The following is a 24807-nucleotide window of genomic DNA, read 5'->3' as shown; positions in this document are numbered from 1 at the left end:
TTATTACAATAAGCTAACCTGTCTTCGGTTGACAAACCGTTAAAATAATCCGAGGAGGCGTGTGTGTATCTTCCATATTCCTCATACGATTCTTGATTTTGGTGCTCCTGTCTGTACTGTTGACATGGCAACTGCCACAGTTCCTGCCTAGTGCGCAGCTGAGGCAGACAGGCAGTGTCACCATCAAACTTTGTAACGCGTTACACACAACACTGCGTGTGTGTGTGTGTGTGTGTGTGTGTGTGTGTGTGTTACAGAAAATGCCCTGAAAAAACAAGCCCCTGTGGAACGGGCAATGAAGGTCTGCAAAAAGATTGTCAGTGCATTTTCCTACAGCTGGAAAAAGAAGAAGGCATTACGGAAGGTACAACAAGAGATGAACCTGCCAAAGCACAAGCTCAAAACGGCATGTCCAACCAGATGGGGATCCATGCAGATGATGACAGCAAGGATCCTGGAGCAGAAGAATGCCATCACACAGGTAAGTTACATGATCCTTGGTACTCTATTTTATTGTGTGTCTTTTTTAGTGGCTGGGCTCAGGTAATGATTTTAGCCTTTATTGTAATTGCTCTGATGTGTCATTTAAGATGAAAAGCGCAATATAAATAAAATAAATAATAATAATTATTATTATTATTATCATTATTATTATTACAGGTCCTCGCTGATGACAGAGCATCAAGGCATCTTGTTCCAAGATGGTCAGACCTGGATGTCTTGGAGGCCGTCAACAAAGCTCTCGCTCCATTGGTGGAGTTCACCGACGCCCTGTCAGGGGAAGAATATGTCACCATCTCATCTGTGAAGCCTGTACTCCACATCCTCCACTCACGAGTGCTGGCTGAGGAAGAAGATGACGTGGCGCTGACCAAAGCCATCAAATCTGACATCCTTGCGCACCTTGATGGCAAATTCTCAGATCCCCCCACTGTAGAGCTTTTGGACACAGCCAGTTTTGTTGACGCGAGATTCAAAGCAGCATACATTTCTGCAGACCGTGTCACCGCCACTCAGGAGAAAGTGAAAACCGAGATGAAGTCAGCAGCTGCAGTCCACACAGGAAGTACCGCAGAGAGCACCGAGCCTCAGCCTTCTACATCATCAGAAGCAAAGAAGCCAAAGAGATCACTGGGAAGCTTTTTCAAAGGAAGTGAGGCTACCCCTTCAACTGCACCCACTGTGTCACCTGAGCAAGCAGTATAAGCAGAGCTGAGCAGCTACTCAGTGTCTCCTGTGCAGGATAGTGAGGGAAATCCACTAGATTGGTGGAGAGAGCATCAGGTACACTTTCCCACTCTAAGTAAAGTGGCAAAAAAGTACCTGTGCATACCAGTCACTAGCTCCCCATCTAAGCGGGTTTTCAGTTCTGGAGAAAACGTTGTTACATGCCTCAGATCCTGCCTGAAACCTGAAATGGTAAACATGCTAGTGTTTCTTAGCAAGAACCTGGAGTAAACACTAGTGCATAGAGTAGAGTGATCACATGCAACAGCAGCCACGAGTCAGATTCACATCTACAACACTAGTCTGAGTAAACAGGTCAGGATACCAAGTCTGCTGCCCCTTTTTTAAGTGCCCTGTTCAAGCCCCTCTTATTCTTAATCATCAGTGTTCTATTGACATTTTTGCACATGGCACTATTTAACATATTTGTTTAAAAGAGTTTAAAGTTGTCACTTGTCACCTGTCACATGGCAGTGTTTAGTGTTTATTTGCAATAGTTTTTTCAGTGTTCTATTGACATTTTTGTTCATGACATTATTTATCATTTGTTTACAAGTGACACTACCTCCAAGGCCTTTAGACAGAGATGGGCCTTTGCACATGATAATGGCATTATTTAGCCTATAATTGTTTACAAGAGACTATCTCCAAGGCCTTTACAGAGAGATAGGCCTTTGCATATGATGGCATTGCCTTTGCACAAATCATTGTTTACTTTTCCAATGGCAAATGTGAAATTATGTGTACTTATCGTCCATTTATCGTTATCGAGGTGAACTGCTCAATATATCGTGATATTGATTTGAGGCCATATCGCCCAGCCCTAGACCACAGCATGTTTCCAAGTGTTCGATTAAACCTCTCAGTCCCCCCATTCCCCATGGGATGATATGCTGTAGTATGTGACTTGGAGACTCCGGAGAGTTTGAGCAGTTCTGCTATGAGCTCACTTTCGAAGTTGGCGCCCTGAGCAGAATGGACACGTTCAGGGAACCCATAGACACAGAAGACGTGATCCCACAGCTTCTTAGCTACTTGTTTAGCCAACTTAGTAAAGTGGTCCGTCATAACAAGAATGTCCACTGAATGCTGCTTACTGTCCTCCGCACTTCAAAAGTCCAAACACACCAGCTCCATAGGGCCAGATGTCCTGATGCTTTCAAGCGGGGCTCGAGCAAAGGGGTCTGGTGTTTTGGCCAGAATGCACCTTTGGCAGCACTTGACATGATCTTTTACATCGACTCCATCTTCAGCCAAAAGAACCGCTGCCTCGCTAGATGCAGGGTCCTTGCCTGCCCCTGATGTCCAGCAGAATCATGTATGCCATGTAATGCTTTTTCCTTGAGGCTGTCCGGCAAGACATACTGGTGTCGCTTTTGTTTACTGATGGGGTCTTTAGTAACTCGGTACAGGACACCGTTTTGGGCTTTGAGCCTCTCCCACTGCTTGATGAGCACCATTGCCTTTGTGTCAAATCCTGCTCTTTCACGCCAGGAAGGTCACCTGCCGAGGATGACAAATGGCATGACTGTGGAAATAGTGGGGTCAAGCTCTTGGCTGTGCTGAAGCTCCTCCAGCGTGAATGCAGGGAGTGAATCTTGTCCTGGTGGTAACAGGCCTTGAACAGACTGAAGTAACTCCACAGCTCTTGTCTCAGCGGTGGCCTCCCAATGATCATGAGCATCCAAAAGAGCCTTAACAGCCGCAGCATCACAGTGATACCTGAAGGGGGTAGATTGGGGTTTTGAGCTACTGCAGGCTGATTACTTCGCCTGTTGACACTGGACCTTTAGCCGGAAGGTATCTTGAATGCCGTTGTGACAAACACCCTCAGCTTCAGCAAGAAGATAGCTGTACTGCTCTGTGATGAGCCTGTGACTGACTGTTTTTGCAAAGAGATCTCTGCTGAGAGCATCAGCTACTATGTTCTTGGTGCCAGGTATGTGTTTCAGGTCAAATGTGTAAGGGGCGAGTTTAGATACCCAGCGCTGCTCGCATGCATCAAGCTTGGGTTTTGTCATGATATAGGTAAGAGGATTGTTATCAGTCCATACTGTGAAAGAATGGCCCCTTAACCAATGGCTAAACTTCTCGCACACACTCCATTTTAAAGCTAAAAAATCGAGCCTGTGCGCTGGGTATTTCTGTTGGGAACTGCTCAGGGTTTTACTGGCAAAAGCAATGGGACGCGCCTGTCCTTGACCAGCTGGTATTTGGAACAAGACAGCTCCAAGTCCGTCTAGTGAGGCGTCTAGACAGTATCAGGGGCTGAGAGAAGTCTGGGTGAGAGAGGACAACACAGTTTAACAGAGCATCTTTCAGACTACACAGGGCAGCATCACATTCGTCTGTCCAGTCAGAGGGTTTGAGTTTCCTGAAAGAGCCAGCATTGGAGTTCATCCTGACTTTCCCACTTCTCTTTTATCCAGCAGTGAGAGCGAACAATGGTTTGGCTACGGAAGAGCAGTTAGGAATAAAATGTTGGTAATAAAATACCATTCCCAAGAAGGATTTTATCCTCTTTACTGCCGGCGTACAGCCATCATCCTTCATCAGGTCTGCCTTTGACATCTTCGATATGACCTCAACTTTTGCCAGGTCCACAGCCACTCCTTCACCATCTATAATGTGACCCAGAAACTTGACTGAGGATCTCATCAAATGGCATTTCTTGGGGCTGAGTTTCAGGTTATGGAGTCGGAGCCGCTGGAAAACAACCTCTAACCTCCTCAAAGCCTCCTCTTCAGTTGCGGCAAACACAAGCAGGTCATCAAGATAACACAACAGACTGCTGAAATTCAGATCTCCAAATATGCTGAGCATCATATGCATGAATGAGGCAGGGCTGTTGCATAAACCTTGTGGCATCTGATTATACTCGTATAATCCCATTGGAGTTGTGAATGCGGTGTATCTCTTGTCCTCCTCTGCCATCAGGATGTTATAAAATCCGGACGTCAAGTCCATTGTGCTGAAATGGGTGTTTCCACCCAAGGCGGCCAGGCAGTCTGACTGGTGTGGCAAGGGGTGTGCATCCTTGAGGGTTCTGGTGTTTAGCCACCTGAAGTCTGTGCAGAGCCTCAGACTGCCATCCTTTTTCCATACTAGCACGAGGGGGGAGGCGTAGTCACTCACCGACTTCCTTATTAACTCCTGTTCCTCCATTTCAGACAGAACCTGCCGTAGTTTCTCGTAATGGGCTGGTGGTACTCGCCGGTAGGGGAGGCGAAATGGTCTCTCGTCAGTGAGTCGGATGCAATGCTGAAAGCCTTTTGCCTCACCGCAGTCCAGTGCATGTTTAGAGAAGAGGTCATTATACTTTTCGAGCAGCTCGACCAGCCTCTCTTTCCCTGCCTGGTCAGCATGGCACTGTTCAATGTCTATGTCAGCAAGCCCAAGCTGTTGTAGTCACTGCTTGAGATCTGCAGGCTTGACATTTTCAGGTTTTTTCCCCTGTTCGGCTTTGTCAGGTTGGTTGACACCCTGAAAAACCTCAAAATCTTCCACAGTTTAACAGGTAGACACATCTGCCAGCTTACTGTTTTTCTTTAGGATGATGGGCTTGTCTGACAGGTTAGTAACTTTCATGGGAATCCACCTGTCACCCCACAAAGGAGTGATGACACGGCCGACCATGATGTTACAAGGCATAGACTTGGATGAGGTGGGCTCAACAATTACTGTACTGCCTGGCAACATGGGGACGTTCTTCGGCAATTTACCCCAAACCAGATGTTCTTGCCTCGCTAGCAGGGTGACTGACTGCTGGAGCTTAACGGTCACATCGGGAAGTTCCAAGCCTCTCCACCGGGAGGAGTTTGCCATGAGGTCAAGAAACTGTTCACACTCTGGGAGAAGATTTCCATTGGAGACAAGACGCCAGTAATCACTGGTTATTTTCAGCTGGTGCATGAGGGATCTGATGACATTTGTGCCTATGATCAAATCATCACGTTGGCCAGGCACCACGAGGACAGGCACAATGCAGCTCTCTCCATACAGTTTCATCTCCATTTCATACATGCACTTTGGTTTACTCAGTGTCCCTCCACAGCCCACTAGCACAATCGCCTGAGTCAAAAGAATGGGCTCTGAGAGTGTATTCTCACTCAACATCTTCAGCTCTGCTTGCTCGCTGAGTGTACAGGCCATGGAACCGGAATCAAACATCCCCTGCACCTGGAATGTGTTGTTTATGCTGACAGGTGTATAAAACAGTTCGTCAAAGGGACCCACTCTCTGAATGTTCTGCACTATTACTTTAGCGCCAGCTGGTGCTGCTGCACACGCTTTTATGTACTGCTGCTCAATATCACCACTGTTGAGAGATTGTTCTGTGCCCACACATCCCCTCATCAAATGCAGCCCAGTTAGTTTAAATGCTCAGTGTCTTGTGGCACAGAGGCCTGTTGAAATAGGCTAGGCTGGCGACTTGGGCAGTCTCTCTTGATATGATTGGGCTGAAAGCATGCTAGGCATAGGCGCTCCCGCCTGCAGTGGGCATGGGTGGAGCGCTCCAGCGACTGACAGACCCTGCAGGATCTATACTGAAACTGATCAGGTGGGATTGGTTTGCGTGCAGCCTGGTTGTTTTGTGACAGTGCCTGGTCAAAAAGGCTGACTAGTGTTTTCGGGCAGTTATCATTACAAGTGACTCTGGGTGTTGCACTGTTCTCGCCCTGCACAGCTGACTCCACTGAGTGGCATGCTGTTTCTGAATTGTCTGGTGTGGGCGCCTGAGTATGAACTGTCAGTGGTTTAGGGCACTTTGACTTGGAGAGCATCTGTTCTTTCATTCAGTCTGATGGCGATCAATAAGCTCTTGGACCTCACTAACTGTCCACTTATCTGGTGCTTTAAACTTGAAAACAGCAGCAAGGGTGGGACTGGGGCAATGCTTCACAAACATCATGGTTACCTCCTGACAGGAATCTTCCATGTGTCGTCCTAGCCTCTTCAAGCCCTCCTCTGCAGCATCAACAGCCTTGTTCAACCGAAGCCAGTACTCTACAGGGGTCTCTCTTGCCAGTGGGACAGTGCTGTAGAAATCAGCCATGGGCATACATGAGTACGTCACTGCACTAAAATGTTGCGAGAGGATGTCATAAATGATTTTAGGATTTTCTTGAGGCTTCAGGGATGGGCTGCTTCTCAGAGTTATTCTCACAATGTCTTTAGCTTTGCACATTAACTTACACATTATTTCAGCATGCTTCAGATTCAGATTCAGATTCAGAATACTTTATTAATCCCCGGGGGGAAATTATTTTTGTTCCAATGCTCCGTGCAAAGTAGAAATAGAAATACAGCATGAATGGAAACAAGAGATAAAGATGAAGATATAAATAAGATACTAAAATAGACAATGAAATAAATAAAATAAAATATTAAAGTAGACAATAAAATAAAATAAGTAATAACATAGTAAAGTAGACAATCTGAAATATATACAATATACAATGAAATGGTTGTAGTGTTATAAATGAAATAAGAATGAGTAATTATATTGTGTGTTTTGTTTTATAAATAGCCAAATGAGTCCGATCATCAGAGGGAGGAGTTGTACAGTTTAATGGCCACAGGTAAGAATGACTTCCTGTGGCGCTCAGTGGTGCATTTAGGAGCAATCAGTCTCTGGCTGAAGGTGCTCCTCTGTTGATGTGCTCCTCTGTTCGACCAGAGCTGACAGCATCCTCCTGTCTGACACTGCTGTCAAAGGGTCCAGCTCCACCCCCACAACGTCACTGGCCTTTCTGATCAGCTTGTTGAGTCTGTTGGCATCGGCTACTCTCAGTCTGCTGCCCCAGCACACCACAGCAAACAGAATAGCACTGGCCACCACAGACTCATAAAACATCCTCAGCATAGTCCGGCAGATGTTAAAGGAGCGGAGCCTCCTCAGAAAATAGAGGCGGCTCTGTCCCTTCTTGTAAAGGACTTCAGTGTTCTTAGTCCAGTCCAGTTTATTGTCAATGAACACACCCAGCGTTCTACGATGTCCACGTTATGCCCCAGGATGGAAACTGGGGTCACTGGTGTCCTTGTTCTCCTCAGATCCACCACCAGCTCTTTTGTCTTTGTTGTGTTGAGCTGCAGGTGGTTCAGCTCACACCATGAGACAAAGTTATTCACCACAGCCCTGTATTCAGCCTCCTCACCCTTGCTGATACATCCAACTATAGCAGAGTCATCAGAAAACTTCTGAAGATGACAAGACTGTCTGGTAGCTGAAGTCCGTGGTGTAAAGGGTGAAGAGGAAGGAGAGAGGACAGTACCTTGTGGGGCCCCGGTATTGCTGACCACTGTGTCTGACACACAGTGCCACGAGCGCACGTACTGTGGTCGGCCAGTGAGGTAATCCACAATCCAGGACTTACAAGGGGGGGATTCACCAGCATCGCCGTCAGCTTGTCACCCAGTAGAGCAGGCCTGATGGTATTGAAAGCACTGGAGAAGTCAAAGAACGTGACCCTCACAGTGCTCCCCGGCTTGTCCAGGTGGGTGTAGACGCGGTTCAGCAGGTAAATGAGGGCATCCTCAACTCCAATCCGGGGCTGGTAGGCGAACTGGAGGGGATCCAGGTGCGGCCTGACCATAGGCCTGAGCTGCTCCAGGACAAGTCTCTCCAGGGTCTTCATGATATGTGATGTCAGTGCCACTGGTCGGTAGTCCGAGAGACCGCTGGGCTGCGGCGTCTTTGGCACTGGAACGAGGCAGGGCGTCTTCCATATCACAGGGACCCTCTGGAGGCACAGGCTCATGTTGAAGACACGATGAAGCACTCCACAGAGCTGTTCGGCGCAGGCTCTGAGAACCCGTGGGCTGACACCATCAGGGCCTGCAGCCTTACCAGCGGGGAGTTTGCTCAGCTGTCTCCTAACGTGTAGAGGTGTAAAGAGTGCAGGTTGAGGAGGGGGAGAGTTGGAGTCCAAAGTGAGAGGAGGGCAGGTAGCATGGGAGCCAGAGGAGGTGTGAGGAGTGGGGGATGGGTGTGAGAGACTCACCAAGTTGGATGAGGTGCTATCAGGAGGAGGAGGGGGGGTCAGAAGTGGTGGTGGCTGGAGACAGTCAGCAGGAGAGCCAACAGGGGCCGGGGCAGCAGTGTCAAACCTATTGAAGAACAGATTTAACTCATTGGCCCTAGCCACACTACCATCAGCTCCACTGCTAGTTGGTCTGTAACCGGTGATGGTCCTCATACCACTCCAGACCTCCCTCATGTTATTTTGCTGGAGTTTCTTCTCCAGCTTCCTCCTGTAGCCATCCTTAGCCTCACTGATCTTTGCACTCAGCTCCCTCTGAATGTCCCTCAGCTCCTCCCTGTTGCCACCTCTGAAAGCCCTCTTCTTCAGGTTGAGTAAGGCTTTGATGTCCTTTGTTACCCAAGGCTTGTTGTTAGGGTAACAACGCACAGTCTTGCTGGGACAATGCCGTCCACACAGAAATTAATGTAGTCTGTAATGCACTCAGTCAGCCCATCAATGTCCTCTCCATGTGGCTCACAGAGTACATTCCAGTCAGTCACCTCAAAACAGCCCTGCAATGCCTCATAGTAGTCCTCTGACCATGTCCTCACTGTCTTTGTGGTCACAGGCAGCCTCTTCACTAGAGGCACATAGCAGGGGGTGAGAAGCACCAAGTTGTGATCTGATCTACCCAGCGGGGGAAGGGACGTGGAGGTGTATGCGTCCTTTACATTAGCATACAGCAGGTCCAAGCTCTTCTCCTCTCTGGTTTTACAGGTCACATACTGGGTGAATTTAGGGAGTGTCTTTTTAATAGAGACATGGTTGAAGTCACCCGAGATTATAATGAGAGCACTCGGGTATGCAGTCTGTAGTCCGGCTATAGTAGAGTGGATGATGTCACATGCCAACATCGGGTTAGCGGACGGGGGAATATATGCAGCCACTACAATAGCATGTGAGAATTCACGTAAGGACGGAGGCCCACAGCTAACAGTTCAATATCCGGGCTGCAGATGCTGTTCGTTCAGGGGCGTGGCTCAATTTTTTTTCAATTTCAATTTTATTTATAAAGCCCAATGTCACAAATCACAATTTGCCTCACAGGGCTTTACAGCATACGACATCCCTCTGTCCTTATGAAAAACTCCCCTGAAGTACACTTCCATCAACTTTTTCCACTCACAGACTGTGTTCTTATCAGACCCATCTCCCCTGAAGACTGGGGGCTCTCTCACATCTGACTGTAGGACTAGCTTTGCACCAGTCAAGTTGAGGTAAGTGGGGTCACTGGGTAGCTGGCCTACACTGCTCTGAGCTTGTGTGCCACTAACACCTCTTCCTTCACTGTCATTCCCCAACTGATCTTTTATAGTCTGTCCTACCTGCTGTGCGATATGGGTTATCAGGTTATTTAAGGCTGGGTTGGTTGTATCTGGAAGGCTTGAGAGTGTAACTCCTCGACTGGGGCTAGAGGCCACATTACCAGGCATGCGAGTGGAACAAAAAGCTGGCGAATCTACATTATATGCACCTTGGACTGGGGTGTGAGGTAATTCACTAATAGGTCTCCCTCTACCAAAAACAAAATTGAAATTGTCATTTAGGACCTTGTCCTCATCCATCTCTCTGATAACATATGTCATTTTTAACCTCTTATATCACATTTAATTGTACACAACAAAATATACAAAAATGGCGAATTGACTCTCAAATCAGGACAAAACAACCCAAAGTAGAAAGCACTTTCCAGAGATTATTTTTCTCTCTCTCTCTTTTTTTTATTTATTTATTTTTTTATACAGTAACTCTCTATACTTTTTAACTTTGTCTTTGTGACACTTTTTCCAAATACCAAAAAGTTCATTAGAGTAACCGTGTGATATGTAGCAACCTCCAGTGATCAAGCTGGTGTTGATCCACAGCTCCACGAACGACGATGGACCAGTCTGAAGCGGTTTGGATCCGGGTCACGGCACCACTGTAGCCGGTCTGACTTGACACTGCGGTCTGCTACAATCTCTGCGTTGTGTTAGGTATGATGAGGAACAAGGCATGGACAATGGCTGGTCTGCTTGGCTGGGTGGATTTATTCTGTGTAAAACACATTAAATTCAATACAGCACTTTCTCACGACCAATCTCCACAATGCACACCTCTCCTCTCCAGGGCTAGAGCCGAGTGAGTTATAGCATTTATCATGTTGAATTTTACATTAAATTAAATGAATAAAACAAAATACATCCATAAAACAAAATATAGCTAAATCAATTGTATAGTCACAGAAATATTTTTCCATCCGTCAGCAGCAGTTTTTAGTATTTCATGAACTAACAACATAACATCATATGACAAAAAAAACAAAAAAAGGGAGCTTACATACCTGTGTAAAACACATTAAATTCAATACAGCACTTTCTCACAATCAGTCTCCACAATGCACACCTTTAAAAGAAAGGTACATCACAACAAACTGCATCAGAAATGGTCTCCACGCTGTGGTAGCCTAGCTTAAAAATGGCCACCTAACCAGCAACATAACAGTGCTATACACGATAAAAAAGGAACATACACGCTAGAGAGAGCGGTATGCTAATAAAATACAACATGTGTGACCTATACAAAGTACAGTTTGCAAGTATGTTTAACGTTTTTACCACATTTTACCACACTATTTACAGGATCGCTAGTAGCATCTTAACTCTCCTCTCCAGGGCTAGAGCCGAGTGAGGAGAATTACCGCCAAACAACAGGAAGTGACTTCGCTGTAATGTCAAAGGTCACGCAATGAAAAAGTGAAATTAACAGAAACAGGAATTTTACATGAAAACTAACAGTAACATGTGAATAGAAAAAAAAGGGACTTTTGGTGAAATATAAACAATCTTATTTTTACATCGGTTACAATTGCAGTCCAAGCTTTTTTTTTTTTTTTACCATGGTCACCCCCGAGGAGACACTCTGGAAAAGTGTTCCTTTTCTGGCTTCCACCTTGGACACAATTGTTTCTATTTCTGTGGTTGTAAAGTTCTTTTGTTTTTTGCCTTTTGGCGCCATTGCTTATAACAAACTGTGAAATTTACTTCTCTCCTCGCATAACCGCTTCCTTCATTCATGAATCAACTCTAGGCAAGCGGTTTCCTTATATGGAGAAATGGGGGCGTGGTAGTATGCTAATCACAAATTGCGAGCACGCACCTGTCAATTTAGAGTGATTCTGATTCACACACATCCACAGGGTGGTGAGAACAAAATTGGCAGGTGTCATGAATCCCACGGTGATTTTGCGTATGCACTTATTTTGTGCGCAAAGTAAGAACATTTCCATGCACATATTTGTGAATGAGGCCCATTATCCCTTACTTCACATTTAGATCTGTGTGTGGTGAGTTTGGAGTGGGAAATACATGAAAAAAACGAAATGGACAGTTGTATGTGTATATACTAAACATCATAGGGATTTACAGAAACAAAAAATCAAAAATATAGTCATGTACATGTGCCATGTAAGCTGGTGTGACAGTGAGTGTGTTGTGTGCTGCTGTGCTGCTGTGCTGCTGTGTTGCTGTGCTGCGTGCGTTGCTGTCTGTTGTGCTCCAGTGCCATGCCATGGACTTTAAGTTGGAAACGAGGTGCTTTGTTAGTTAAAAAAAAAAAATGTGTTCCCCGGGTTCTGTGTTCCCCATTTAACCCTGCAAAAAAGGTTCTATGTTCCCCGCTTACACAAAAAAGGTTCTGTTTCCCGGGTTCTATGTTTCCCTCTTACTAAAAAAAGGCTCTATGTTCCCCACTCTCTGATCATGTTATTAAATTTAAAAAAAGGCTATCCACAATTGCCTATTAACAAAAAGAGTTGCAATATTTCCAATATACAAGAAATTGAAAAAAAAAAAATCTTTTCTTGTAGCAACAGTAGAAAGACCTTTTCCTCCAACATAAACTTCTCTTAAAACAACCAGCACTTACTAAGATTAAAGATAATCAGTCAGAAAATTTTCGAACTAGGTACAACAGACATACTGTTCAAGGTTAAATCTGATCTGTGCCACATTTGGAAGTTCCTCCTATCATTCTCTCCTTCATTCACAGTTTACATCATATCTTATTTCTTTGTTTTTCCTCCCTCCCTCCTTCCTTCCTTCCTTCCTTCTTTCCTTCCTTCCTTCCTTCCTTCCTGTCATAACTTATGTCAGGATATGAAGTTCAGTATGTATTGTAAGGGTTGAACAAGTCAATCTAGTCACAAAACACTTGACAATATACTACGTTTTCAAAAAAATGTCCTTGATTTTGAAATATCCACAGCGCCTGTGCTTCAACAAGACCCAGGCCCTCATCCACTTGCTAATTTTTCCAAATAGCTCCTTTAATCTTACTGAGAGACCACTCCCATGTTCAGCTGATTTATATAGCCCCATAATACTAATGACACTGTCACTGTCATGTTCCAACTGAAGGCTTTCAGCTGAAGATTCCCTGATGTAGATTTGAGGAAGAAATGGTGATGCAAGGTCTTGAAAAAAAAAGTTTAGAAACCCTGTTGAATACACTAAGCATTGACATGTCAGCATGTAGTGTTAACTGAATAATATATGACAGCAATTCTGTCAGCACATTGGGCATGTCACAATTTCCATTATCATATAGAAGGGCATCATCATGGGGTATATTCAGGGGATCATGATGGCGTTCATCCAGGGGACAGTCATCGGGTTTATCCAGCAAATGGTGATGGTCTACTGTACATTGAACAAAGCATCATGGCTGTCATTTGAGGTATCAGAGGCTTTTGGCATTCAGGGCATCATCATGGAGACCATCTGGTTCATTATCTTCTTGGTTTGATCCACACTCATATCTTTGAAATGTCCTTTCTCTCTCAGCTTCCACAATATTCTCAATGAATGAAGAGACTGACAACTCCAGACTGAGGTAATGCAATGTGTCCAAATAAGTATTATTATTATGTTTAATTGAATATATCATGTTGTTGTATTATGTTCTAATGTAATATTGTAGTTTTTTATGGTTATGGTTTATGGGCGACAGTAGCTCAGTCCATAGGGACTAGGGTTGGGAACCAGAGGGTCGCCTGTGCAAGTCCCCATCTGGACCAAATATGGAGCGTGAACCGGTAGCTGGAGAGGTGCCAGTTCACCACCTGGGCACTGCTGAGGTACCCTTGAGCAAGGCACCGAACCCCCCAACCGCTCGGAACGCCTGACCAAGGCAGCCCCCTCACTCTGACATCTCTCCACTTTGTGCATGTATAGGTCCTGTTTGTGCAGGCATGTGTCTTTCGGACCTGTGTGTTAATGACAAAAGAGTGAAAAAATTGAATTTCCCCTCAGGGGATTAATAAAGGATATAAAAAAAATAAAGTATATAAATGTGTGACAAACTTTTGTAACAGCTGAAGAAAGGAGGACGCACATCTCCAATATTTTTAAAACAATGGGTGCAAGTTGCAGAATGATTCCAAAAAAACTTGTGGGCAACAGCACTCACAAAAGACAAAAAAGTCAAAATGTATAATTTACTAGGGCAACACACGGTCAAACAAACAAACGTTTCGGCCTAAGCCTTCTTCAGTGTATCAAACAGACAAAGACACTGAAAGCCTGCTATATACATAGGCAAAGTTCTAGCACCAATCACAATGGAAGGTATAATGAGAGGCAATAGAAACCATCTGTGTTGCAGCTGCAGCCAATGACAGCCAGTGACAGGCTGAAATTAATAGTTTTCTATTCACCTTTTCTCCATTATCTTATGATATTAAGCAGACTGTTTTGAAACACTGGCACATTTTAGCTAGCGATCCTCTCATAGGACATTCTTTCCAGGCCACATAAATGTGCCAAGAATATAAGAGACACTTTAGTCAAATCTGACTGTTATGCTCCACCTCAACATTTTCTTTCTCCTTCTAACCTTCCTGGTGGTAATATTCCTTGTTTTAATTGTGCCCAGTGTAGCACCATGATTAAAGGGGACATTTTTCTACATCCCCATACAGGCAAAAAGTTCCGCATAACAGAATTACCTGCAAAAGCAAATATGTAGTGTATCTTCTTAAATGTCCATGTGGACTGGGTTATGTCGGTAAAACTAAGCGAGAATTGAAAACAAGGATTTCTGAGCATAGTTCAAATAAACACAACAAGTTTGTGCTCTATAGAAGGGATCAACACTCAGTGAAAAATCTAAGCCCTATGATAAGCTAATATGGCAAGGCTTAACTATACAAACCAATGAGCAGTAATAACTAGCATGTCTTTGGGGTCATCAGGTGGGAACCTCCTTTCACCAGTGTTTCGTCTAGTTGGTCCCACGACACCTCCAGGAGGCTAGACAGTGATCTCTAGCGTCCCAGAGACACTCCCCTAATGCCAGGTCTCACTGCTCCCCTCCCTGCACCAACCCAATAACCTCCTTTACCTTACTTATGCATGGCTTTCTCAGCCCAAACAGCACTGCCACCTTCAACCAAACCCAGGCTCCGTACATGCGAGCTCTAGGTAGAAGCAGGGCTGATACTACCTTTCCTAGCACATTCACCACACTCTATTTCACACGCTACATAGCATAACTACTATATAAGATAAAGTTAAAGGAGCTAAATAAACTTACAGGATCAGCAAACACACTCACCTTGCCGCATGGCCTCAAACAAAATGGGTTCAAATAGGCCACTCCCACACTTAAATAACCTTCCTCTTCCTGGACTTCCCCCTTATTTACACATGGCTTTCTCAGCCCAAACAGCACTGCCATCTTCAACCAAACCCAGGCTCTGTACATGCGAGCTCCAGGTAGAAACAGGGCTGATACTACCTTTCCTAGCACATTCACCATACTCTATTTCACACGCTATATTGTAGTATTGTATTGTAGTTATGCTACATAGCATAACTACAATATAAGCTAAAGTTAAAGGAGCTAAATTAACTTACAGGATCAGCAAGCACACTCACCTTGCCGTATGGCCTCAAACAAAATGGATTCAAATAGGCCACTCCCACACTTAAATACTTCCTCTTCCTGGATTTCCTCCTGAGAGGAAGTGGATCTCTCCACCTGATCTCAAGGAGTTATGTGCCCTGTTTAGTAGTTCCCCCTGCTGGCCCCCAACTGACATTACTTCTTCTCTTATAGATAAACTGGCTACATTAAATTGCTTCATCTGACATTTCCCTCACTGTCTTCCTCAAACTCTGTCCCCGCACTCCGAGTTCCCCCAGGAGCGAGACAGCTGATCTTGCTATAAATCCCCTACACCCCACTTCCACTGGACAAATCCTAGTCTTCCATCCTCGCTGCTCAGCTTCTACTCCTAAGTCTGCATATCTAAGCTTTTTTCTTTCATAGGCTTCTTCCACTGAGTCTTCCCAAGGAACTGTCAGCTCAATGAAATAAACTATCCGTTGACTCACTGACCACAACACTAAGTCAATGTAGTAAATGTAAATGTAAATGTAGTATCAGAAACAAAGATGAGAAATCCCCAGTGGCCAGACATTTTAATTCTGTTGGCCATGATGTCTGTACACTTAAATTTCAGGGGATTGATATGATCTAACCCCTTAGAAGAGGTGGTGATAGAGACAAACTGTTATTGCAAAGAGAAGCTAAATGGATACATATCTTGCAAACTGAGAGTCCTTGAGGTTTGAATGAAGAACTTCTTTTGAGCTGTTTCCTTTGACTGATCTCTGTAAAATTGTCTTTTATAAACAGCCTTTGCTGATCTGCTCTCTCATGAGCTCTCTGTGTGCCCCTCAGGTGCAGGCAAGTCAGGAATCTCCATGACAACGGCTGCAAACACAGACACGTACACACAGCCCTCTACTCATACTTGAATTTTCTCTTCAACTCACTCATACGGCCACAATTTTCACTGTACATACACAATTTATACCACAAAACATAGGAAAATTTGTCCTGGTCACAGACGTGTTGACATGGAATCTCTCACACGTACACATTTTTGCTGAGTGGCTCCAAAGCGAAGGGAGCGCCGATTTTTTTCTCATTCACTCCCATGTAAACTGAGAGGACAAATTTCTGGAAAACAGCTGAGGTGTAACACATTTTAAACTCGCTCCTGTGACCACATTTTTGACTCTACACATATAAAACATGACACTTGCGTTCACGAGAAGTTTATCTCTCTCATCATCACTTTATTTTCATTATTGGACCAACGGTTTGGGTATGGGAAGAACTTGTTCGAGAAGTTAAATCTCCTCTAAAAGAGCTCTCTTCTCTGTGATCTGTCTGTCTCTCTCTGCTCTTCTGCCAGGTGCACCTAGTTTATTATCATGGCAACTGCTGTTCCACACAAACTCACAGAAACATGATGCATGTGTGTGTGTCTGCATCTTACATGCAGACATGACAGGGGCAGAATCTCCATTTTAACCCTTTAGCTGAAGCTAATTATGTGCCACTGGTGGCTCTTAGTATTGGAGTTGGAGGACAGGCTTATTCAAAATCAAATCAAATCAAATCAACTTTATTTATATGGCACTTTTTGTATGACAGTAACACAAAGTGCCTCACAGAGGTTAAAAACAACAAAGATACAAAACAGAAAACAAAAAGAAAAGAGAAAACCCAACCCTCCCATCCCACATACAGATACATAAATATACACATACGCACACACACACACACACACACACACACACACACACACACACTAGCTATCACTAAAGAGACATGGCTGAGCACCGAGACCTGAGGCAAGGAAAAAGCCACCTCTGGGGGCCGTCCACACTGAGAGGGCCCACGGTCCACGGCCACAGGGAGCGCCGCCATAGAGACCTCCCCGACCCGGGCAGACATGAGGCTCCACCCCGAGGTGTAGTGCCCTTCAGCCACCCAGGTCAGAGCGGTCTCCTGACAGCACCCCCATCGGGAGACCAGGAACAACTCTCAGTGTGGTAGGCCCCCATGAGGAAACACTGGAGCTAAAAACTGAGGGACTAAAACAGTAAGATAGGATAAAAGGTATAAAAAGAACCAAATAAACAAAAAGCTATTTAATTAAAGAGATGAGTCTTGAGCCTCTTTTTAAAAACATCAACAGTCTCTGCAGCTCTGAGGTTCTCTGGCAGGCTGTTCCACAATTATCATTATGTGTCCATACACTGATTGCTCTCATTGGACCATGCATTACTTTGTTTTTTGTTTTTGTTTTACTGCTTCATCAGCTGTAGTAAGTGTACCTTTGATTGATGGTACTAACTGTCTTTTTTTCTCTTCCCCCTCTACCATGTCACCATGAATTCACCTGGTGAAGTGCCTGATGTGCCTGGATTGTGTATCTGTCATGTTGCTGATCCCCCCCTCCCCCCATCCCGACACCTACTTCAGAGAGTCCCCCCTCCTTATTCATTATTGTTCCAAGAGTTTTAAATACATTTTTTCTCATTAAAAATTGTTCAAATGTTTTTTCAGTGTCAATATTGTAAACATTGGTTATTGTAACATTGATTGTAACAATATATGGGATTCAATCATGGTTTGCCTAAACTGTAGAATACAATATGGTTCTTCATACAACCCTCAGAGACAAGCAGGTTATATAAAAAGGTTGTTTTTAGAGCCCCCTGGGTGGGTTCTAGATGAAACCCTTGAAAAATAAAAAGGTTCTCAGTGGAACCCCCTGTGTGGGTTCGAGATGAAACCCTTGAAATATAAAAAGGTTCTTGGTGGAACCACCTGTGTGGGTTCTAGATGAAACCCTTGAAATATAAACAGGTTCTCGGTGGAACCCCCTGTGTGGGTTCTAGATGAAACCTTGAAATATAAAAAGGTTCTCAGTGGAACCCCCTGTGTTGGTTCAAGATGAAACCCTTGAAATATAAAAAGGTTCTCCTTCAAACCCCCTGTGTGGGTTTCACACAAAACCCTTAGAAGGTGAAAAGGTTCTAGATGGAACCCCCAGTAAGGGTTCTTTGTGGAACCTCTCATGGGGTTTCTGGGTGGAACCTTTCACAGATGGTTCTAGGTATAACCCTTATGTTGAGTTCTAGATGGAATCCTCCGAAAGGGTTCCAGGTGGAACCTTTACAAAAGGTTCTACCAGGCACCAAAAAAGGGTTCTCCTATGAGGACAAGCCGAAGAACCTTATATGGTTCTACTTAGCACTTCTATTTCTGCAAGTGTACTGATACTGGGGAAAACTGTAATCTGTTCACAGATAAAAATAAACAAAGTGATAGCCACGTTCTCCAGAAGGCCAGGAAAAAAATTCATCTTCCCTGACTGGACGAAAACTGCATTTCTCTCCTGAAGTCTAGAGACTCATTCCTCAAACAAAGCTTAAAATCTGGCCTACTGACAGATAGACATAAATTTACCCAGGCAAGCCAAATCCTAAGAAAGACCAAAGCAAACTTTTTTATTAACGTAATTGAAGGTGCGAAAGGAAATAGTAAAAAGTATGGCAAATTTTAAATAAACTACTAGGTAAACAGAACAAGGATGAAAACAACACTGTAGAACTAAAAGTCAACAACATTTTAACTAAAGATCCCGCTATGCTGGCCTATACTGTTAATAATTATTTCTTAAACAGTGTGCTGGAAATAACAAAACTCTTCACTCCCTCGAGGGTTTCACCCAGCCCAATGACGGATGCCGGACCCCTCTTTGAGCTGGAGAAAATAACTGAGGATGAGTTAAGAAAAATCTTTGCAGCACTAAAACTGTCTAAGGCCACAATTTTAAAACCCATTGAACAACTCTTTCACAAAGCCATAAAGATTTTTGCCAGAAAACCATTGTCATACCATCACTACAACATTTTGGATCATTACAACTTCTTTGAAAACATCAAAGTCCCGAAGAGTGCTTGTTTTGTTTTTAAGTGTTTAAATGGCCTAGCGCCCCCTCCTGTACAGGAATTCATCCATAAAAAACAATCGACCGGACTTGTAACTAGGTCAGACGCCAGAGGTGACTGCAAGGTACAACACAGACTGACCACATTTGACCAGAATGTGCTCTCTATAAAAGGTAGCCAAACCTGGAACTGCCTCCCGGAGTACCTAAGAGAAATTCCCATCCTTGCCACCTTTAGAGGTACGCTAAAAAAATGGCTAAAAGCCAACCAGTCGTGCAACCACTGACCTATTGTATTTTGAATGTACTGCTGCTATGGAGTGTCTTTTATATTTCTTCCGTTTTTTGTTTCTTTCTCTCTTCTTCCTCCTTTAATGAATGAATGCTGCTATGTCTATTGAATGTATTTGCTTCTAATTTTATGGTGACTGTTAAAGGTTTATTTTTATATTGTCTTCTATGTGTTGAGGACTAAGGATGGAAATTAGCCTTGTGCTAAATCCGGCAATTTTTACGCTGTATCATGTTCAAGGTACTTGTATCTGCCTCATGCCCTGTGTTTATTAATCTTGCACTGTCCCATCCAAATAAACAAATAAACTAAACTAAACTAAACTAAACTAAACTAAAACTAAAGCCAAAGTGTTTGGATCTCCCCCTGGTGGCTTGCTTTAGTACACATTATTACATAATGTGGCGCTACAAGGTGTTTCTCAATACTCAAGTTCACGCGAGAGTCCGGACTTCCCAAGAATGGGAGGATGGGAGGACAGGAGTACAGTCATTTCTGCTCTTGGAACAGCAGCAAACCTGAGGATGTCACCACCTCCGCTGACCTTGGCTGTTGTAGTGTGCTGTATACATACATTTAGAATAAAACAATATAAACACAGCCCAGCCCTGCGTCTTTTCATTGTCATTGTAAGAAATTAACTGACATACAAAAACATATAAATAGCCAAAATATTTTCATAAAATGTCTTATAAAACCTTTTCCCCGCAGCTGGCTTTTGATCATATTTAATCTATATCCAATTCCTCCACCTGGCTTCTGATTATATGTAATCAAAAGCCAGGTGCAGGGGGAAACGTTTGTGGAGAGTTGGTGATTATTGTGATCGTAAGCATTGGCGAGCTGAAAATCAAAAATCAATAATTGACATGGATCAGAGAAGACGTCTTGGTCCAGTAATTGCAGCAGGATTGCTGTACCTGCAGGCTGAGGAGGAGGTTGTCCAGCTGAGGAGGCAGATCTGAGAAAGACAGTGGAGAATGAGGTGGAGGTGGAGGATGAGGATGAGACGTGCTATGCTTGCATGTCTCTGTTGTTTGGCATGTTTGTCCAGTTGTGGACAAAGTACCCAGAAAAAGCAGTAATATCATAACAAAGAACAAAAACTCAGTCACAAGTAAAAGTGCTGCATACCAAGTCTGACTTAAGTAAAAGTATATAGGTATTGTCAGCAAAATAAAGGCCTACTTAAAATGAAAAGTTAGAAGTACTCATTATGCATAGTGACCCAATTTCAAGCGTTGTAATCATCATACATGAATATGTATTGAGTTTTAATTGATCAATTTACACATAGGCTACATGTAAGCAGCATTTAAACAGCCTGTGATGTTCCTCATTCCCTTCAACACCCTGTGATTTTGTTCTGCTGCAGCTTTGCTCCACCTTACTCATGTAGTCCATTCTTGCCTGTCTTAGTCTCATCTTTAGCTCACGCTGAACCTCCCTGAGCCTCCTTGTCCCCCTTCTTGAACGCCAGCTTTTTCTGGTTGAGGAGCTGCTTGATATTATTGTTAACCCAGGGTTTATTATTGGGAAAGCAGCATACAGTCTTTTCTGGCATCACAGTGTCCCTACAGAAGTTCATATATTCTGTCAGAATGTCCACCCTCCTGTCCATGTCCCTGAGACACTCACTGGTCTCTGGGGACCACTTCCTGACTGAGCGGGTGGTAACAGACAACTCTAATACACAGGGTTTGTATGACAGCTGGAGAGAGACCAGATTATGATCTGATCTGCCAAGGGGTGGTAGGGCAGAGCAGAGTCCTGCACGGGTCCAATTTTGGAAACCCGCACCCGCCCCGCCCGTCAATAAAGGGACCCGTTACCTGACCCGCTACCCGTGATTATATCTAAATCTAATCCAGACCCACCCCACCCGTCAATAAAGATACCTGTTACCCGACCCGTTACCCGTCATTACATAAACAGCACAGACACACTTAACTCAATTTTAACTGCTTTATTTTTTACCTTTATGATACAGGCTACAACACTCTGCAGGAGCAGTGCATCAGGTTATCTGGTAGAAACAATCACAACTGTCTGTGTTCTGGTTGCTGACATATTGTTAATGCTGTTAACACTGTTTAAGGAAAACAATAAACCGGTGTAACGAGATGATTAGCAACAGACTGATTCATAACTGCAAGAAAATATCAATGCAGCGGCATTGCCTATAAACATCTTCCGTTTTGAATCTTCAAAATAAAATCATGCACCAGTCCGTACAAGTGCGTTGTGCATAAAGGAAAAAAGAAAATCATATGACAGCCAGACAGGTTTAGCTACGAGGCCACTATATTAAACAAAAACAGTTTAAAGTTAGCAGGAAAATATATATATTGTCCACTCCACACAAACAATGTTGAACATGAAGTTGAAATCATATGAACTAACACAAATAAACAGCAGGTAGCAAGTCACTACTCACAGTATGCTTTCCTGTCAGCTGCTGATGACTTGAGAATTCTTGAGCCTGAGATTGCTGTGCAAGAAAAGGATATCATCCACTGTCTCTGGATTAAGCTGGGTTCTCCGTTCTTGAATGACATAAGAAAAGTCTCTTTCACTCGCTGCGCTCAATGCTGAGATGGCAAGCACATTCTGTGCAATCAGGGCAAGGTTAGGAAACGATTCGCATGCTCCTTCCACCAAGACAAAACATCAAAAGTGCCGTCCTTGTCCTTAGGTGTCTTGAGTTCGATGTAGGCTGCCACCTCATCCAGAGCCTGTACACTTTCGTCACTAGAGTCCTCCATGTCTGCTACATCATCAGCTCCTGGACGGGCATAGACGTCGGAACTAGGGGTGCGGGGATTGCGGCCGCACCCCCTTCCATCCACAACCCCGCACCCCAGCCTCCCTACCCACTGCATTACGCTTTAAAAAAAATAAAGAATCTGAATTTAAACTCAATTTGTCTGACTTACATTTATCTCTTTCATATCATTAATGCATAAATCTATGCTTTTGATGTGATATGCAGCCTGCCTGACTACATACAGTAGTAGTAGCCTTGGCATCCAGGATGTTGTGTCCATCCTGCAAACCTTGCAGCCCCAAACCTGCTCCATGCTGTCGGAGGTGGAGAAGCTCATTAAGCTCTGTCTGGCCCTGCCCTGCATCCGAGTGCTCTTTCTCAGCCTTGCGCAGGCTGAAAACCTGGCTGCGCAACACCATGACGCAGGAGAGACTAACACATTTGGCCATTATGAACGCTCACAGTGACCTTATGGATGATAGCGATGTCTCGACCCTGCTTAAAATCTTCATCAGTAGGTCAACTGAGAGAAGGTCCACTTTTGGAAATGCATGAAAGCTCTGAGGGCCGAATTCACAAAGAATGAACTGCGGCCGCTGAAAGCACCTTGAATTGCACTTCACTTGCACCCACAGTTTGCTCCGCAGTGGCGTCCCTAGGCTAAAACATTCGGGGCTAAAGCCCAGGATGTTTTTTAATTAGCCCCGAATATTAATTTTCCAAAAAAAAAAATTATTTATTTATTTATTTTTTTTTTTTTTAAGATCACATCCTCAAACTACGGTTATCTTAAGTTGACGCTTCGATAAAACAGTGTTTTTGGACAGGTTTGAGTAACAATTAATTATTATTTTTTTTAAAAAAGCCACTACTTTGGCTTTGGCACACAAGTGGTTAACACCTCCAGGTCGCACGTGACGTCATTCACCCAAAACAGCAGCGTCAGGCAGCAGGCGCACTTGACAACAGGCAGGCTTGACAACAGCAAGCTGTTCAGCTGTTTTTGGGATGTCACAAAAAAAGATTTCCATGTTTTTCCCCCCAAAGGTGGTCAGCAATCAAAGAGGTAATGGGAATAGAAATTATGTAAAAATGTATAATTTCGAAAAGAGTGTTGCAGCTGGAACTACTAAAGGGAAGTAGCTAACGTTAGCTAGCTAGCAGCTAGTTGATATTACATGGGAAAAAAACGATCTGTTATTATTAGCATCTGTCTGTAAATGCAATTGTAGTGTGTGAGAATTGTGTACCTAAAAATAATTAAGCTTGGGCTTCTTCTAGAGGGGAAAGTAGCTAAAGTTAATGTTAGGCTATAACGTCGAACCATCTTGTTTATTTTCAGACAGGGATCCTGCACAGCCTGCCTCTTTTACTGTAGCTGCTAATGTGTTAAATGGAAAAACAATGTGTTGTTACCTAGCTAGCTAATGTCAGTACATGGGTGCAAACTAAATTCAAAATGGGTCATTCATTTGATGATCTGTGGTTATGGGATTGCATCGTTTTCACCTTTTTCACCGGTGACATGACAGGTTTGCAGTGCACCCCTGTACTTAACCAAGCATTCGTCTCTGAATGCAAGTGTAGTGTGAATTTCGTGTTCTTAAAATAATTTAACACACTTTTTCTCAGATGATGATAATCAAGATGGCACTGCTGCTGCTGCTTCTGCTGGTACTGCTGCTGCCATCAGACAGACAAGCACAAGGAATGTTGGAAGAGGTAGTTAGCTTGTTTCTTAAAATCACTGTGTGATTATTCAAGGTGTCTCTCCACCACTAGGTGGTAGCATTAGGACAGGTTAACATGTTGTTCCCCAACGCTGGTTGGGTTTAAATGAAGCTGGACAGATGGGCAAAATAGAGGAAAAGTTGGGCGATTATGCAGGAAAATAAAATATTTCAGATATGTCTTTTTTATGCTACACTAGAGTGGCGTAACTGGTCCAGTGTTTGGGCATGTGAAAATGCCATAAGTTAGTGGCAACTTTGCCCATAATTATTTGTATTAATTGCAATGGGATACCAATATTGACTATACGTACATTCATAAATAAGCTATAAAATGTTATGTTTACATTTAATTTTCAGGTATGATAGCAGATAGGGATGTGTTCAGGGATCCTGCAGCAGACCAAAGGGAGGACAATGAAAGAGCAGGTACCTGTAGGCTATGTGGAGAATGTCTCTATACAGTATTGAACGTTTAAAAAAAAATAAAAATAATACATTTTTAGAATTTCATTCTAGAAAGTCATTTTTCAGTAGCCCAGTTAGGTTTTACATTTGTAAAAGCAATAATAGGATTATCAGAATCAGCTTTATTATAAAATTTAATTTAATATTTAATTCACAGTAGGCTATGGCTTAACATTATTTTGTACGTTTTCAGAAATGAGAACAGATTCAGCAGACAGAGGTGCTACCAGTGATACTGCTGACCAGAGCGAGGACAATGCTTGTGCAGGTACCTGTAGTAGTGTAGGCTATGTAAAGATTATTCCATCAATAGCTCATTGGCTTTGGAACTAAAATGTGAGTGAGGCCATAGCTTTATTTTCTCTCTTCTCGCTATTGGAAAGATTTGACCCCTTCCTCCAAAACTATCAGGCCCCTTCCCATTCTACATACCTTTCTCCTAACTCACAAAATTGCATGATAAAATGTTGCGCTGATGCAGTCACGGCAAGCATAGTGGAAGA

General features: G+C 43.7%; 1 pseudogene; it reads left to right on the top strand.

Moving 5' to 3' along the window:
* The first annotated feature begins 295 nt into the window (after nt 1–295).
* On the top strand, nt 296–1458 carry LOC144463595 (E3 SUMO-protein ligase ZBED1-like; annotated as a pseudogene).
* The last annotated feature ends 23349 nt before the right edge of the window (nt 1459–24807 follow it).

Source organism: Epinephelus lanceolatus, chromosome 5, assembly GCF_041903045.1.
Source record: "Epinephelus lanceolatus isolate andai-2023 chromosome 5, ASM4190304v1, whole genome shotgun sequence".
NCBI lineage: Eukaryota > Metazoa > Chordata > Actinopteri > Perciformes > Serranidae > Epinephelus > Epinephelus lanceolatus.
Note: the sequence above shows the minus strand (reverse complement) of the source record. Positions and strands in the feature narration are given on the sequence as shown.